We start from the raw sequence: 19718 nt of genomic DNA on the forward strand, positions 1-19718 counted from the left end.
TAACACTCAACTGCAAATTTAACCAAACTTTTAATATACTCTATGAAACCAACACTCAAAATCTTTCATGGAATCCATGCTAAAATTACTCTCAACAAAGCCATGCTAAAATTACTCTCAACAAAGCCATGAAGTTGTCACTATATGCATGTCTATAAAAGTGCAACAATTGATACGATTGTTATTGGCCGACACTTTTTAACATTAACACCGATAAAGCCGAGCTAAAGGCAAAATGATAATTTTGCACACAACTTAAAACTTTTTTGTGAGCTCCAAGAAAACCTCAACGGATTATATTTGCACTTTTAGGTCCGTAACATCAAGATTATGACCACTTTCTAGCGGGACTCACTTTTCCACCTGAAAAAAAAAAGATTTATTAATTTAGAATAAGTTTTATCTCTTATAGAGTAACCGGTCGAATGATTTATTAATTTGACACACTCCTTAAATTTGCTTCAGACATGTGAATCCGAACACATGACCCGTTTAACCCGATTTTTTATTCATATTTTGAAATTATAAAACTTATCATATTTAGAAGCGTATATAAAACAACTATACTTTGGTTGAGGTATGTCTTAATTATTGAAGAGGTGCCTTCTTTTTTTTACCATTAACAAATAATAGTTTTGTTGAAACAATAAATAAATGAGATTCAATGCCCTTGGTTAAAAAGAATTATCTCGATAATAATTTAATATATAAAATAAATCAACATAGTATTTATTATTAATATATATAAATAAATAATTCAATATAGTATTTATTAGTAATATTAATTCTAAGAAAGCGTACACTAAAAATGCCCAAGTAAACCGCTAATTAGTATTGTATCACAAATTATCGAATTGAAATTGTCCTTCAAAAATCTCTAATGGAGACATCATTTCATTGAAATAACTACCTAAGATAGAAGTATTTACAAACGATTTGCAACTCAAATACATGACTAAAGAAGGAAAATGCAACGAAATGAAATAACGTATGAATTAATCTTTTTACATGTAACATCATATTTCCATACATTTTGGTTATTCGAATGTTTCTTTTTATGGTTTATCAAAGTTGGTTTAGTTCAATAATAATGAATGTGCCTTCGAGTTGCAATTTCATGTTAAAATCAAGGTGTGTGTTTATATTTATGGCTGTAAGGGAGGGGTCCTTGGAAGCCTGGAAGATACTCCACTCTTCCTCCTGAATTTGCTTAAGTTGAGGTTGAAGCATGAGAAGATTATGAGGATGGAGCCTGGAAGCACATTAATTCCAAGAGCAATCCCAGTGATATTTACTCGAATCCGCTCATGAGCGTAAAGGGGAAACATTCATTCCTTGTAAGCAGAAATCGAGTGTAAAATATGACGATTGTACCAGCGGGATCGCCCTTGGAAACGAAACTGAAAGTTTGAAACTCATTGGTCAAATTGCCGGTATGGATTATTGGCCATAGTTTAAATCATTAAAAATCCAAGATCCATTTCTGATAACCTTCTGATTCGAGCTCGAATTATCTCTTAAAGCTTTTTCAAGATCTTCAGTGAGGGCTGCCTGCGATCTTTCGGCTGTCATCCTGGAATTCTTCTCGGCCACTAAGGCTTCAATTGTACGTTTCAAAAAAAAAAGGCTTCAATTGCAGCCTGAAATCAAGATCAACCATATCAGTAATCACTAAGCAGATACTTGCATTCAATGAAGATTCGAATCATACCAACTTCTCGGCCTCTTCTTTCGTGAATTTGTCCTGTAAAACAGAGTAATTCATTCGCAGTTCCTCGATTATCGAGTTCAGCTTGATGCGTGTGTAGTGCGATATATTTTAGATGTATATTTAAGCCCTTTTTACACTTTTAGCCAAGTTTTAAATTTATAAAAACACGATATTTACTAACACTAAACACATATATGGGCAAGTGCACCCATCGTGGACGTAGTATAGTGTTGGTAAGATACCGAGGTCGTCCAAGGACACAAGAGCTTTTAATACCGGTTTATCCTCAACGTCTAATCAAATCAAAAAGTAAGAAAAATGTTTTAATCTAAGAAAATAAAAACTAACTAAATGCTGAAAAATAAAATAAAATAAAAACAGATAGACAAGATGAATCACTTGGATCTGACACGTGTATTAGTATAACCTTTGATTATTTTCGCACTTTTGCACTTGTTTAAGAGATTATCTTAGTTATTGTAGTAGGCCCCTCTTTTGAAGGCGACGTTACCCTCAACCCAGTAGTTTGAGTCAGCAAGGATACAATCCTAAAGGGTCGGATTATTGAAAGATAATGAATTAAGTTATTAATGCAAATTGTGGTAGGCCCCGCTTTTGGCGGTGACGTTACCCTCGGCTAAGTAGTCTGAGTCAGCAGGGATACAGTCCTAAATAGCCAGGCTATAGTATTAATAGTAGTTAACTTATGAGGGGGTCAAAGAGTTTGGATCCCCGCCATCCAATACCTATGGGCATTGAAGGAGATCCTACTAAATTTGACCCAGGTCCCAAGCAGGACCTCTAAACGCTGAACAAGGGCAAGACCTTTACCAAACCGTTCCCTTAACCCCCGACCAGGTAGCCAACATACCTCCATATAGACCGTGGAGATATGAATGGTGAAAATCTTTTATTTTATATAGACAGTAAAATAACGCCAAGACACCACGGACAAACGATAAGGAAAGATCACCTTCAACATAAGTAACTAGTTATTAAAGTCATTAATACAAAACCAAATAAAAAGTGCAAAAGATTAAAAATAAAAAGTATTATACTAAACACTTGTCTTCACCAAGTGATGTAAGAGACTTAGGCAAACATGGCCTTGATTGTCAAGAACTCTTACGATCAACCTTGGATCCCGAGACGACTCACACACTCTACGATGGACAATGGATGATGGTGGTGGATGATGGTGTTATGGTGGTGGTGGGTGGTGGATGAAGTGTGAGAGAGGTGGTGTGCCAAGGGATGAGATGGAATGAAACCAAGCACTCCTATTTATAGGCTGAACAGAAGGCTGGGCACGGCCCCGTGTTCGCTAGACACGCCCCCGTGCCCGTCTGACACTCTCTCTCCTCATTAATTGTAATTCGCAATTACAATTAATGCGCCTGCTGTACTTTCACCACGCCCCCGTGTCCGCTGGACACGGCCCCGTGGTGGGCAATAGAAGCTTCTATAGGTTTGTATTTTATGCTGCTTCTTGGGCACGGCCCCGTGTCCGCTGGACACGGGGCGTGTTCAGTCTTCTGCTTTCTCTTCTTTGCCTTGGAGGATGCCGTTGAGGGTCCGGGCAGTCTACTTTTATTCCTTTTCTTGTATTTATGCTAGAATTAGTTGTCTTTTTGCTTCTTTTGTGAATTTGAGCTCATTTCATCCTGAAAATACAAAAGAAAGACAAAAACACTCTTTTTCCAACATTAGTACTTAAAAAGGGTTAGTTTTATGCCTTAATTGATGTGTTTTATATGTTGCATTTTACACACATCAAATACCCCCACACTTGAACTTTTGCTTGTCCTCAAGCAAAACTCTTTAAATGTGGCTTACACTCCCAAATGGAATGGTAGAAGAGAAAGTTTTTGGGCTTGTCCTAGAGTGTCGGGATGTCACACCCCAACCAATGGCGGAAACATCGGGATGAGACGAAGTGTGAAGATTGCTCGAGACATCATAACGCTATTTGTGACAATAATTTAATAATCCAAATTTCATTTCCAAACTTCAAGTAGTCATCAATACAAGATCCCAAATAACAACAAGTTTAATCAAAATAACAAACCAACATAACCAAAATTCGATACAACATATTTAAATCTAACGTCTAAAGTGTGTATCTAGGCATCGTGCTACCTCTTTCATTTCATCATCATCAACCTGTAACATGTTTAAAAATACTATTCAATGCAAAAGCAAAGGCGAGTATACAAGTTTGGTACATACATAGCATAAGATAAAAGTGTGAACAATCCCTCATAGCAAGCATGCGATTCAAGATAAACATTAAATATGGCATGTGTCTAACATATCAAACCAAGAAAACGCAACTTGCTCATGACATAACCAAAGTTTCAGTAGAGGCGGGTCGTTAATCCTATAGCGCTACATATGTCAAGGTTTGGCTCGTACGAAGTTAATGATAAGTTCTACACATAAGAATCACCCAAATTTAAAGTATCAAGCCATCACATATACAAGCATGTTATAGGAATGTTCATGTGTTTAGACAAAAGTTCATGTGTAAGTTTCAATAGGTAAACATGTTACACCCCAAAAGTGATAAAAGTAAAAAGGGGGAATACGAGTATACTCACAAAGTTTGCATATGTTTTCCGATTATCCAATTGTTGACGAGTAGAGATTTAAAGTCCGAATGTATAAGGGTTAAAGTTCAAGTATGTTTAGAGTCGAGATTCGGTGTTTAAAACAACATAAAAATAAGATATGAGAATAACATGGAAAATAATCATTTAGTACATATGATGCTTGTTCTTGACACTAGGAAACTCGAAGGAGTTTAGATGTTTTCATGGAACAAGGTTCCATTAGAATCGTGACAAGTTATCATAGTCTAGGATGATGTAATCTAGTACCCCGACATATGAACACTAGTTCATCATCAAAGATTCGATTATTCGAATAATATATTTAGGTTATATAATGTATGTCCAATAGTTCAAGCATGAGGTAGAAGATTAAAATCTTCATTTTGGTACCTCTAAATGTCATAGAAGTCATGTAGGAGGTAGGAAGATCAAGTCTTCCATTTAGGCACCTCTATGTGTTCACCACTACACTTGATGTAAAAAAAACAACCAAGGAGGGTCATGAACATACAATAAAGAATAAGAAATATACACACTAACTAAGAGAAATCATCAAATCATGTGAGGATTGTATGTTTGGACAACCCAAGTTGTTCCATAATCACTCATGTATCAAAGACAAAGTTTGACATGACTTGTGGGTTAAAAACCCTAAACAAAACACCAAGTTTATGAGGTTTAATCCTCTGATTTTAAATGTCTCAACCTTGTTTTTAAGCTTAACCAACCATGGGATAAGTTGTAAGCATTAGGACATAGGTATGAGATGTGTTGGACACAAGTTGCATAGGTTTAAACAAGTTTTTGATGAACATAAAAACAAACAGAAAGTTTATGGACTATTTCGGGGCATTTCCAGGTCTGATTTCTCCAAGGAGAAGTCTAGGAATCGAACCCCATGATTATACAAGCAAGTAGGAAAAAGAATCGAGTGAATCGGATAAGAATTGAGTGAGTTATGCTCATTTTCGTGAAGGGGTGTCAATCTACTCGAACCCTTGCTTTCAGCTACGGTTTGGTGGATGTTTTGTGAGTTTTTAGGGTTGCAAAAGTGGTAGGGAGGCTGGTTATAAGTGGTATTTATAGGGGGAAGGATTAGGGTTTCAATGGGTTGGGCTTTGGAAGTGTTTAGAAGGGGTTACACCTTGAAACTAGCCCACAAAACCCAACTATATGGGCTGAATTTTGCTGAATTGGGGCTGCCATATTTCTTTATTTTTTTATTTTTTTTAAACATTATAATGAGTAATTTTGTTAGTTAAGTTGTGTAATAATGTGCAACAATGCTTCCCCTAACTTGTAACAAGGTGAAATATGAAATAAAACATGATTTAACTAGGTAAAAAGTGTAATGTACAAGTTTTATTTACGAAGCAAGTTCCGTATTTTACAACGATTACAATGAAAGAATGGTTATAAGAACACAAGATTTCCAAAGTTAGAATTTCACGTAAGGTTTCTAAATGTAGGAAGTTTGAAAACGCAGGGCGTTACAGTCTCCCCTCCTTTAGGAAATTTCGTCCCGAAATTTATTCAAGAGGAAGGCTTGAAAGAGTTTTTGGCATAAAGGTGATCATTAAGAATTGAAACTTGGGAAGTTTGAAAGTTTTGAAAAGTACCAAATTTTGGAGAACATCAAGGTAGATTTGCAAGGGGAAGTTTTTAAGGATAGTATAAAAAAAAATCATACTTTCGTAAAACCTGTTTATTGAGAGGGACGAAAAGGTTTGTTACTTTAAATAAAGCAATAGAGAGATACTAAGTATAGTTACACAAGAATCAAGAATAGGGAGGCTATTTTATAGGTAATGAGGTAAGTTAGGACTCAAATGTTTAAACAAGCTGGATTGCGAACGAGTTTTGTATAAAATAATACGAGTATAGAATGAACGAATGGCTCTTAAAGAGTACAAGTATGTGAATAGCATAAGTGTTGGATAGATGAACGTAGTGTGTTAAGGATGAAGTCTCGTCATGAATAATCGGATATAATGCGTTTGTGAGTTGCGTGAAGTTGTATTAGGTCCAAAAGGTCTGCAACACACTGAATTTCTCATGGCACGTTTTACGAAAGTTTGGTAACATGGTGAAAACACTTATATATAGGAAGTACCAGCGGCGTATCCACCATGTTTTAACCACATTACGTCCGTTTCGTTACTCGGGGTCATGTTACGTTCCGTGTCTTACCATACACAGTAGTACACTCTATGGTTCTCATACGCCTATCACTATAATCCCGTGTGCACCCGCGATTATACTGATCGTCGCACGATCCACATAGCTTGTACTAGTTATGTATGAATCAAGGTATACATGAATTTGAAAATAAGAATGTGTACGTATAAGAATATAGTATATAAGCAAGTCCATGCTTAAGTATGTATGGGACCCACGTAAGCGTATCCCTTGGATTACGCTCGCGTACGGGTACGGATGTATGAATCATGAGTATGAATGAATGTATGAGCATAAGCATATGTTTAAGTATGAATATGCACGTAAGTATGAGTATAAACATAAAACGTGGGAGTAGTATGAGTATAAGTATAAGCATAAAACATATGAGTGTAAGTATGAGTACGAAAAAAAATTACGTATATAGTGTATGTTGAAGCGTAACGAAATTGGGACATATAAAGCGCTCGAGAAATTTGAATATATATAACGAATGACCTAAGCGACTTCGTCGCGAGGTATCAATTAAAACGTGTATGATGATTTACATGTATAGTGGTTTAAGCAAAACGTCGAGTTTATCGAATCAAAATAGATTGAGTTTGGCTTGGAAGATAGAATGTAGTTTGTAAATGTAAGTGAACATAAAGTACTTATTGGTTATGCATGACGTATTTTGTAATGAATGGAAATGCTACTTTTGTTTAAAAGGAAAAAACTTACGTAAGTTGAAGATTGTCGGTCCCCATGAAGTCTTCTTGCCCACATGTTTAGGAAATTTGTACTAAGTAGTGTAGGAAAAAGGCCTTCGAAAATAACAAGTTTGCTTCATTTGCATCAAAATAAGAAATTTTGAATTTAGAAGGTTCTTGTAAAAACGTTGATCTTTAAAAAAAAGAATAAGCAAAAGACTTAGTGTTTATTGTAAAGGGTTTTGTCAAATGATTTGTTGATGTTGAAAAGAGTCTTTGGTAAGACGATCTTATAATATCTATAAGATCTTATAAGCAATTAAGAAAGGTTGGTTTGATTTCGATTAAGAGTGGAAGTCTATAGTATGATGATATAATGTGAACGTGTTTCAGTTAATAAATCAGATGTGAAGTTCATGGGCAAGAGATTCATTAGACCGATTAAATTGATAGGTAGCATTTCGTAAGGTTTGGAAATTCATGTAGTAAAACGGTAAAGACATGATTAAGAATCTCGTGTATATGATTTGAGTGAAAATGGATGGTAGAATAAGAAGTACGTTTGATAAACAATGTATTTTGAAATCGGTATAAGTAGGTATTTTGAATAATGATAAATGATTTAGGTATAAAACATGATCGGGTTTGCATAATAAAATATTTTGAAAGAGAAGTTTTGGGTAACGGTCACCTAAGTAAGGGAATCACCCCTAACTCGTTGGTGAGGTCGTTTTAAGGGAAGAGGGGTGGAGTCAATCGTCAAGGTAAGGAAGTCACTCCAATCTCGATGATACCTCTCCACTAGTTGTTACAAGGAATATGAATTTAAATTATATGAAAATCATGCATATATAAATGTATCGAAAAGGTTCGATATGTTGTGCGTGTGAAAAGAGAAATCAAAGGTAAACTCGAGGTTGAAAGATTGCATCGTATAAAATGAACAATAGAAACACATGTTTGACCAAAGTTTGGAGTGTTCCAAATGGAACTTTGACTAACCAAAGTGGTCGAAAAGTCTTTTGAATTTAAGGAGCATGCTTTGGCCTAATAGGTAAAATACTCTCGCCGACAAGTCGGTTAACGGTATTTACCCTTCCGGTTACTACATGTCCCAAATCAATCGAAATTTCGAGACTTGGCGGGATTTATGAAAAAAATCAAGGAGTGGAACTAGTCGACAAGGTGCGGGTTTCACCCCTATCTTGACGATTTCGTATCCTAAGTGTGGTTGGTACTCGTCGGGTCAAAATTTAAATTTCGACATGTTGACGAGGGTCCACTAGAATTTGAAATTTGAGATTTGCCATTTAGATGTGGATTTCACTCCTAGCTCAATGGCGATATCTCGTGTAAAAAGAAGAATAGATAGATTGAGAGTCGTTCACTAAATTGTGGATTTCACGCCTATTTTGGTGAATTCGTCTCATTTGTACAATATGAGTGTTGTCGGATTTAGAATAATCGAGTAAAATGCATGAGGGAAGTGTGTGTTGAAGGAAATACACAAGCAAGTATAAACACATAAGAAAGCATATTAAGAATGGTACTTAAATAATGAAAATGATAAAACAAGTGTTAACACATAATAGAACAAGCTTTAATGCGTACGAATAACATGTCAAATATTACACATGAGTAACATACATGTTTAAAAGAGCATAAATAAGTAACAAATAAGGTATCATGTAGTAGTCCAAGCAAAGCATACGAATAAGGCTCTAAAACTATAGACTAGGTGAAAGCATTCCTACTTTTCCTAATTCCCTATAGTTATGGCTCTGATACCAATCTGTCACACCCCAACCAATGGCGGAAACATCGGGATGAGACGAAGTGTGAAGATTGCTCGAGACATCATAACGCTATTTGTGACAATAATTTAATAATCCAAATTTCATTTCCAAACTTCAAGTAGTCATCAATACAAGATCCCAAATAACAACAAGTTTAATCAAAATAACAAACCAACATAACCAAAATTCGATACAACATATTTAAATCTAACGTCTAAAGTGTGTATCTAGGCATCGTGCTACCTCTTTCATTTCATCATCATCAACCTGTAACATGTTTAAAAATACTATTCAATGCAAAAGCAAAGGCGAGTATACAAGTTTGGTACATACATAGCATAAGATAAAAGTGTGAACAATCCCTCATAGCAAGCATGCGATTCAAGATAAACATTAAATATGGCATGTGTCTAACATATCAAACCAAGAAAACGCAACTTGCTCATGACATAACCAAAGTTTCAGTAGAGGCGGGTCGTTAATCCTATAGCGCTACATATGTCAAGGTTTGGCTCGTACGAAGTTAATGATAAGTTCTACACATAAGAATCACCCAAATTTAAAGTATCAAGCCATCACATATACAAGCATGTTATAGGAATGTTCATGTGTTTAGACAAAAGTTCATGTGTAAGTTTCAATAGGTAAACATGTTACACCCCAAAAGTGATAAAAGTAAAAAGGGGGAATACGAGTATACTCACAAAGTTTGCATATGTTTTCCGATTATCCAATTGTTGACGAGTAGAGATTTAAAGTCCGAATGTATAAGGGTTAAAGTTCAAGTATGTTTAGAGTCGAGATTCGGTGTTTAAAACAACATAAAAATAAGATATGAGAATAACATGGAAAATAATCATTTAGTACATATGATGCTTGTTCTTGACACTAGGAAACTCGAAGGAGTTTAGATGTTTTCATGGAACAAGGTTCCATTAGAATCGTGACAAGTTATCATAGTCTAGGATGATGTAATCTAGTACCCCGACATATGAACACTAGTTCATCATCAAAGATTCGATTATTCGAATAATATATTTAGGTTATATAATGTATGTCCAATAGTTCAAGCATGAGGTAGAAGATTAAAATCTTCATTTTGGTACCTCTAAATGTCATAGAAGTCATGTAGGAGGTAGGAAGATCAAGTCTTCCATTTAGGCACCTCTATGTGTTCACCACTACACTTGATGTAAAAAAAACAACCAAGGAGGGTCATGAACATACAATAAAGAATAAGAAATATACACACTAACTAAGAGAAATCATCAAATCATGTGAGGATTGTATGTTTGGACAACCCAAGTTGTTCCATAATCACTCATGTATCAAAGACAAAGTTTGACATGACTTGTGGGTTAAAAACCCTAAACAAAACACCAAGTTTATGAGGTTTAATCCTCTGATTTTAAATGTCTCAACCTTGTTTTTAAGCTTAACCAACCATGGGATAAGTTGTAAGCATTAGGACATAGGTATGAGATGTGTTGGACACAAGTTGCATAGGTTTAAACAAGTTTTTGATGAACATAAAAACAAACAGAAAGTTTATGGACTATTTCGGGGCATTTCCAGGTCTGATTTCTCCAAGGAGAAGTCTAGGAATCGAACCCCATGATTATACAAGCAAGTAGGAAAAAGAATCGAGTGAATCGGATAAGAATTGAGTGAGTTATGCTCATTTTCGTGAAGGGGTGTCAATCTACTCGAACCCTTGCTTTCAGCTACGGTTTGGTGGATGTTTTGTGAGTTTTTAGGGTTGCAAAAGTGGTAGGGAGGCTGGTTATAAGTGGTATTTATAGGGGGAAGGATTAGGGTTTCAATGGGTTGGGCTTTGGAAGTGTTTAGAAGGGGTTACACCTTGAAACTAGCCCACAAAACCCAACTATATGGGCTGAATTTTGCTGAATTGGGGCTGCCATATTTCTTTATTTTTTTATTTTTTTTAAACATTATAATGAGTAATTTTGTTAGTTAAGTTGTGTAATAATGTGCAACAATGCTTCCCCTAACTTGTAACAAGGTGAAATATGAAATAAAACATGATTTAACTAGGTAAAAAGTGTAATGTACAAGTTTTATTTACGAAGCAAGTTCCGTATTTTACAACGATTACAATGAAAGAATGGTTATAAGAACACAAGATTTCCAAAGTTAGAATTTCACGTAAGGTTTCTAAATGTAGGAAGTTTGAAAACGCAGGGCGTTACACGGGAATCCAAGATCTTTGTAAGTTTTATTTTTATTTATTTACAATCCTATTCGTTATGATTTATTTAGAACGTTTCATAAGATAAATTACTTATTTGGGCATAGCATGCCTTATTAAAATTCCATTCATATACAAGTTCACATACCTCACGGGAGATCACTCAACACTCGGCCGAAGGTGTAATTTTTTAGTGAATCACTCGAGAGCGGCATGGAACTTACGCCTTCCATAGGCTTGCCAAGCAATCAATCCTCCTCCTTTTTAACTTTTTACCTTTGTAAATATCCAGAGGACTTTTTTGGGTGAAGGGTTAGGCTTGGGTTAAAGGTGGGTGGTTGGGTTAGTGGTTAGTAAAAGGGCGAAAATTGTAAAAAGCGTCGGTTTTCATGACATACCTTGTTTTTTTGTGACTTTTTATTTTGAAGTATTTCTCCAAACAAGCTTTTATATAGCTTTTGTTTGTTTTTGACTTCACCATCTTTTTTTTTTTAAATCACATAAAATGGCGAGCTTACGAAAAAACGAGCTTGTTACTAAAATAAAGGGTGAAAAATAAAAAAAAAAGGGTTTTTTGGTGGGTAAAAGGGGTTTTGGGGTAATGAAATGAAAGGTTTAGGCTCAAAGGGGCTAACTAGGGGGATTTTGGGTAGGTGGTAAAAAAAATGAAAAATAATGGTGTAGAAAGAAAAATATGGTTAGTCCTAATGCCTCCATCACTTACTTACTTGGGTTTAAGTTGGTAAGGACCGGGAATGTATCGTCGTGGCAAGTTCTGGAGTTGTAAGAACCAAGCGGCTATTCACACAAGAAACGAAAAATGAGCATTTAGTCTAAAGATGTATATTTGTATGCTCAATAAAGGCTCAAAACTCACTTTTTGTGGGAATGGGTTTTTAATGTGATCAAGTATATATAATCGAATTTTTAACTAGACTTGTTATGCCGTTTCGTAATTTTCTTATATTGGTTCTTTATTATCACGACGCTATCGGTTGTAAATTTGTAAAAATATAACCTTTTTAGAACTTGTTATTTCCAAATTAAACCAAGACAAGCAAATAGTAAAAAAAACGAAAAGTTTTTGAAAAAATTTGGGGTGTTTAGCGGTTCCAATAGAGTTTTGTGTAAGGCTTGTAATTAGGATTTGCAAAATTCAAGGTTTTAGCATCCCCCCACACTTAAATTACACATTGTCCTCAATGTGTCCCAAAAATAATATTTTCGGTTGATTAGAATGTGTAAAAGTGGGTTAAAAAGCAAAGATTTATGTTACTGGCATCCTGGACACGGCCCCGTGGTGACCGGGCACGGCCCCGTGGTCAGGTGCCAGTAACAGAAATTAAAGAGTTAAGACAGAAGCCTGGACACGGGGGCGTGTCCGCTGAACACGGCCCGTGTCCAGTTACCTGAACTGGGTGTTTTTCTGCAGGTGGCTCAGCACGGGGCCGTGTTGGTTGGGCACGGCCCGTGTTGAGCCTTCTGTGATGGAGATTTGTGTCGGGTTGCTCTGTTCTTCGTGCATGGGTCCATTTTTCTCGTTCCCTTTTTCATCCATTACCACCATGAGTATGTTTTATTCATTAATAACCACCAATCTTAGAAACCATCATATCATTGCAAACATAGAGAAACATTACATAAAGACTAAAAATAAAAATTACATAAATATTAAGCCGTGGAGTTCTAGCCCTATGTTTTATTTTAATTAGCAAAATTTCCAAGAAGCTATTGATCTTGGTTAGATAAGGCTTTTAGAAACTCCTTCTTCCGGGTGTGGTTCTCCTCATATGTCGGCGAGCCATTCCTCCACCTCCCTTGGAAGGAGAAAAGAGGGCTCGTTTGCATTAGTTTGAGGAGTCTCGACTTCCGCTGGAATTTCTTGTGGGTGTTCCATGGGAGGTTCCGCGGGAAAGTCTTCCCACCCGGTAGGGTTGTTAATCCCGAGTGCCAAGTTCCAGTCCTGTTGTGGAAGGACTGGTTCCATTGGAGGTGCTACAAGAATGTTTAACCTTTGGTGCAAAAGGTTAATTTCTTGAAAGCTACTTTCGAGTCCCATCGTAAGATCGTTAATACGGTCAATTAGGACCTCCTCTACTGACGTCATTTCGTCGAGAGCTTCCCTCAATGCTATTACATAGTGCACAAGCGTAGCTTCAACGGAGGGCCTTCTTCCCCTTCGGCTGTTTGAGGAATGAACGGATGATGTTTCGCTGTTTTCACTCGCCATTCTACGAAAAATAAACCAAAAAGCAGTTTATGTGATGAAACAGTTTCTGGACACGGCCCCGTGCTCATTGAGCACGGCCCCGTGTTCATCTTTCTGCAGAATTTTTGAAGCAAGGAATCTCGGGCTTTTAAGTTATTTTCTGAATTTATGTAGGCTTTTTGGTCATAAATAACTTTAAACAATGTTACACAACATGTTTTTACCAAGATTCCATGAACAAAACTCATTGTTTTCTACCATAAAGGTTGAAGGATTCAAACTTTTGATGGTAGTTCTTAGAGAAAGATGAAAAACGAAGGAAATGTCAAGAAGAGGAAAGGACAAGATGGGTTGTTGGAACCTTCTTTTAGACTTACCTAGGATTGTTTGAGAGAAGATTCCTTCAAATCTCTGTCCCAAGTTGGTCCAAATGTGCAGAATTCTTGGCTGCATTTATAGAAAACGACAGCTTTCTGGACACGGCCCCGTGTTCGCTGGACACGGCCCCGTGTGCAGATGGAATTCTGACACAGTTTGTCCGTATTCTGACGTTCTGATCAGAAGGGAATCTTTTGATGAACACGGGGGCGTGTTGGCCGGACACGGCCCCGTGTCGGGAAGCTGTTTTATGAAGTTTGTTGCTTCTTAAGGAGTTTATTTATATCGGGTGGTTCTTGATTTGTTGGAACAACCCCAAAGTGCCTAAGATACCTTAATTGTCCTATACTAAGGCGAGAACGCAAGAGGTTATCGGTGAGGGTAATTCCTATTTTCATTCTAGGTGGACAAGTCCAACCCTTTTCTGGGCTCTCGTTAAAGAAGGTGTATGCCGAATCGCTCAGGTCTATGTATGCATCAAACGAAGTCGATGGGGAGTCCTTCACGGCACAATCGGCACAGGGACGACTATCGTCCAAGTCTTTTCTAGGTATGAAGGTATTTTCGGGAGCAACGAGGTTGTCGGAATGCGGTTCCAACGTTTCCTCATGGTCATCATCTTGGGGCGGATCAATAAAATCCTTCCTAAGTTCTTTTGACCAATTGAGAATTAGTTCTTCTAGTTGAAATAACTCGTCAAGGAGCATTTCCCCTAGAATATCTGGCTGGGCGCATTCGAGGGAGAGATAGTGCTTATTTTTACTTTCGCCCCTCTTAAGGTTATAAGGAATCGGTGGGTCTATATAGTGGGGCCTATAATTGAGAAAATAACATTTTAATTCCTCATGTTCGCCTCCACATAATCGACACCACACACCATAAGAGTGCCGAAAGTAAAAAGAATTACTATCACTCATTTTTGTCTCAGAAATTACCAACCACCGGGGTCTAACGGTTCTGTTTTCAGTAAGAGAATCTTGGGCACGGGGGCGTGTTGAGTGGACGCGGCCCCGTGTTCAGCTTACTGTCTGACTTAAAACAGGATTGCCAGTTCCAATGATTGAGCACGGGGGCGTGTTCAGCAGGCACGGCCCCGTGCTGAGCTCCGCAGAAGCTGAAAAACTAAGAAAAATCCTAAAAATTTAAAAAGAAAAATAAAAATATGATTAGGCCGTTGATTCCTAACTTTCTTAAAATCCTTATGTCCCCGGCAACGGCGCCAAAAACTTGATGCGTGTGTAGTGCGATATATTTTAGATGTATATTTAAGCCGTTTTTACACTTTTAGCCAAGTTTTAAATTTATAAAAACACGATATTTACTAACACTAAACACACATATTGGCAAGTGCACCCATCGTGGACGTAGTATAGTGTTGGTAAGATACCGAGGTCGTCCAAGGACACAAGAGCTTTTAATACCGGTTTATCCTCAACGTCTAATCAAATCAAAAAGTAAGAAAAATGTTTTAATCTAAGAAAATAAAAACTAACTAAATGCTGAAAAATAAAATAAAATAAAAACAGATAGACAAGATGAATCACTTGGATCCGACACGTGTATTAGTATAACCTTTGATTATTTTCGCACTTTTGCACTTGTTTAAGAGATTATCTTAGTTATTGTAGTAGGCCCCTCTTTTGAAGGCGACGTTACCCTCAACCCAGTAGTTTGAGTCAGCAAGGATACAATCCTAAAGGGTCGGATTATTGAAAGATAATGAATTAAGTTATTAATGCAAATTGTGGTAGGCCCCGCTTTTGGCGGTGACGTTACCCTCGGCTAAGTAGTCTTGAGTCAGCAGGGATACAGTCCTAAATAGCCGGGTTATAGTATTAATAGTAGTTAACTTATGAGGGGGTCAAAGAGTTTGGATCCCCGCCATCCAATACCTATGGGCATTGAAGGAGATCCTACTAAATTTGACCCAGGTCCCAAGCAGGACCTCTAAACGCTGAACAAGGGCAAGACCTTTACCAAACCGTTCCCTTAACCCCCGACCAGGTAGCCAACATACCTCCATATAGACCGTGGAGATATGAATGGTGAAAATCTTTTATTTTATATAGACAGTAAAATAACGCCAAGACACCACGGACAAACGATAAGGAAAAATCACCTTCAACATAAGTAACTAGTTATTAAAGTCATTAATACAAAACCAAATAAAAAGTGCAAAAGATTAAAAATAAAAAGTATTATACTAAACACTTGTCTTCACCAAGTGATGTAAGAGACTTAGGCAAACATGGCCTTGATTGTCAAGAACTCTTACGATCAATCTTGAATCCCGAGACGACTCACACACTCTACGATGGACAATGGATGATGGTGGTGGATGATGGTGTTATGGTGATGGTGGGTGGTGGATGAAGTGTGAGAGAGGTGGTGTGCCAAGGGATGAGATGGAATGAAACCAAGCACTCCTATTTATAGGCTGAACAGAAGGCTGGGCACGGCCCCGTGTCCGCTGGACACGCCCCCGTGCCCGTCTGACACTCTCTCTCCTCATTAATTGTAATTCATAATTACAATTAATGCGTCTGCTGTACTTTCACCACGCCCCCATGTCCGCTGGACACGGCCCCGTGGTGGGCAATAGAAGCTTCTATAGGTTTGTCTTTTATGCTGCTTCTTGGGCACGGCCCCGTGTCCGCTGGACACGGGGCGTGTTCAGTCTTCTGCTTTCTCTTCTTTGCCTTGGAGGATGCCGTTGAGGGTCCGGGCAGTCTACTTTTATTCCTTTTCTTGTATTTATGCTAGAATTAGTTGTCTTTTTGCTTCTTTTGTGAATTTGAGCTCATTTCATACTGAAAATACAAAAGAAAGACAAAAACACTCTTTTTCCAACATTAGTACTTAAAAAGGGTTAGTTTTATGCCTTAATTGATGTGTTTTATATGTTGCATTTTACACACATCACAGCTCTTCTTCCTTCTCATTCATTAGCCTCTCTACTTAGCACATGAATCAAAATTAGGAATTAAAACAGTATGATTGAATAACAAATTATTAAAAACATACCCATATCATTGGATTTCTTTTCTGCAGATTCAAAGAAATCCCCCCTTCAAATTCTTGATACCATCTTACACACATTCTAAAGCTTTTTAATATAATCCATCATCATCTCACTTTTTTCCTAAAAACCTACAAAAATTATCATAATAACACTGCAAAAAACACCCTTCAAATTAAAATTAATACCCATCTTGAGATTGAACTTATCTTTGGTTCTGATCTTAGTATTCAACAGTGCATCAACTTCTTCTCTAGTAAACTCCATCCCTCCACAATCCGACCCGGCAATGCTTCCGCGTCCGGACTGCAGACCCGGATCTTGACCGCCATTAACAACCGAAAAGGCTTGGCATGGTGTGATTGGAGTTCTGCTGCCGTTAGCTGTTCCCACCATTGTTTTCAGATCTCTATATAATTTTCGATACTTTGAGCTTACATGGGGTAAGGAATATAAATATAAGAATCTTAATTTGTCGTGTACTCGTGTTCGTGTCAACCCGTGAATAGATTTGTCGTGTACGTCTGTTCGGGGTCATGTGCCGCACTTTTTTGGTTTTGTGTCCTGTTCGGGTTCAACCCGCCCACCCGTGCACAGGACCCATTTAACAGCTTAGTAGGATGTATGCTTTATAATTATACTTTCTCTGACTTTCGACCCGTTTGACTTGTTAAACAAATGGACAGATAAGAAAATAACCTGTTCCCTAGAAACGAATCGAACAAGTCTAAGGTTCACTGAGACATATTTCCCACCTGATGACACTCTCCGCTTCACATGGCCCTGTGGTCGGTCAATCATAACGAATCAAGTTATGTAAAAGATAATCGGGCTGCACGTACATTGGAATTATTTGGAATGCGCGTACCTGTGGGACCGGATGCTGAATAACCGACTCCACAGCAACCCAATTTCGAATTTTCCAGTTGCAAGATAAATCACAATCCAAATGTCTAAACTCGTTATCAATTGCAAGATAAAAATGGTAAACATATACAGTTTACATACCAGTCCCTTCATGCTTTGTTGATCATGTGCAGCCGCATCCAAACCTTTTCTTGCTATCTGCATAAATTTGATTTGTTACTAACAATAAAATAATATAAAGTATTGCATTTCTATACATAGTTAAAAATATATAGATGAAATGCGAAAAAAGATAAAAAAAACTTACTTAAAAACATTCCTATCGCCATGGCTGCTGAAGAAGCCAGTAAACACCTATCTCCAACAATCCAACTCTTGTTTCGATTATCCTGCAGTAAACTCCAGCTTCGATTTTCCTCTTAATCAAATTTGCTGTCATCGAAAAATGAAAACAATATCGTCTCCAACAATATAACTTTGAAGACTCGAGACCTTTTGCTTCTTTTTATATACTCATTGGCCAATAGACATATATAAACATTCACTACATAAGCTATGAAACTTTTAAAACAAAAGAATGCACCAAAATTAAGAAAGCGAATGTCATTATCGAAAACCAATAAACACAAATACAACACAATTTACTCAAAGATCCTGTTAATAAAGAAAATTATGTGTATTGGTTCTTATAGTTTTCTTCTATGACCAGGTTGATTATTCCTTTAAATAAACAATACATTACAAAAAAAAAATTAACATGTAAAATGGTGAATCAATCCCGTCAGCAAAAATAAAATACCCTTACGAAATCATACATAAGGAAAATCCGAGTAACTAAAATTTCAAGATGTGAAAACCTAAAACTTTCAAATTAGAACAAAATGAAAATACTAGTTTTGTGACAAATTTAAAAGAGATCAAAGAATTAAAGAAATTCAAAAACAAAATCATAAATCCAGATAAAAATCATAAATCAAAAATAAAATACAACCGTATATATAAACAACTACCAAGAGAACGAACCGGCGTCGAGGTAAAGGAGATCTAACGGCTGAACATGAGTGTAATCAAACAAAGGTTCGAGTTCTTCTTTCTTCTGGTGTTTCCGTCTACATATAAAGTAACTATGAAGAATCGCCATAGAGTAGAACAGTATGTAGACATTGAGTATGTGGGGTTTATGAGATCAAAATCAAAAAGCCAAAAATATGATTAACAGGATTCGAATCAGAGAACAAAAAATCAAAGATCAAAAAGGAAAAACATACTTGTGATTAATATTGATTTGTGTACAGAAGAGGAACCCAATTTCTGCTGAAAAAATGTGAACCAAAACCAAATCAAGATTACTGATTTCTGCTGAAAAAGCATTAGACAATTCTTCTCTTGCCGGAACCGGAGCTTGCGACGTCAACCACAGTCGCCACCGTCGTTATGTTTGCGGCGGAACCCTAAACGCCGCCGCCGTGTCTCTTTCATGACTCTTAGAGCCAATAAGCAAAAGAACACTCAAAAACTTACCCTTGAAACTCCCATCAAAACCCAGTTCATCACTCCCCTTCATCCTTCTTTTGATTTTGTGTCGATTTGCCCCCTATAATCTATCGAATGCTAGATGTGAAGAAACCCCAGAAATACATATGGATTTATAGATCTAGGGCTTATGCGATCAATCATCTGAATCTGAAGATGATTATAAAGAAAGATGGAAACTTGAATTTTCAGCATTACAATCAAAGTGAAAAGCGGGATTACATATAAGACTTGTATATTGCCGCTCAAATCACAATTGTGAGGATTATTAAGTTGCGAGGTGGCAATTAGAGGATTAAAATAATGCCAAGTGGCACCAAAGTGTTTTGTTTTAATATAGATAATAGATGCTTAAATGTCGACTGCTTTTATTCTAAAACGATGACCATATTTAGGTATTTTGTTCATATCATAGTTTTCCTTTTGCTTGATGGCTAAATTTGTGGAGTATAAGAGAAGTGGCATTTTTGTCTTATAAAAAATAATTTATCTTTCTAATCTTTGGATGAAAGTT

The 19718-nt window shown here is 36.9% G+C and overlaps 2 long non-coding RNA genes across 2 annotated transcripts; both read right to left on the reverse strand.

Annotated features, from left to right (window-relative positions):
- Positions 1-1006: 1006 nt before the first annotated feature.
- Positions 1007-1794, reverse strand: LOC110909900. Its single transcript, XR_002575710.1, has 3 exons — positions 1712-1794; positions 1492-1640; positions 1007-1400 (listed from the first exon to the last, which is right to left on the reverse strand). It is a non-coding gene; the product is annotated as an uncharacterized LOC110909900 (long non-coding RNA).
- Positions 1795-16996: 15202 nt separating this feature from the next.
- Positions 16997-17396, reverse strand: LOC118487649. The gene is made up of 2 exons (XR_004882384.1): positions 17288-17396; positions 16997-17187 (listed from the first exon to the last, which is right to left on the reverse strand). It is a non-coding gene; the product is annotated as an uncharacterized LOC118487649 (long non-coding RNA).
- Between the last annotated feature and the right edge of the window lie 2322 nt (positions 17397-19718).

Source organism: Helianthus annuus, chromosome 15 (genome assembly GCF_002127325.2).
Source record: "Helianthus annuus cultivar XRQ/B chromosome 15, HanXRQr2.0-SUNRISE, whole genome shotgun sequence".
NCBI lineage: Eukaryota > Viridiplantae > Streptophyta > Magnoliopsida > Asterales > Asteraceae > Helianthus > Helianthus annuus.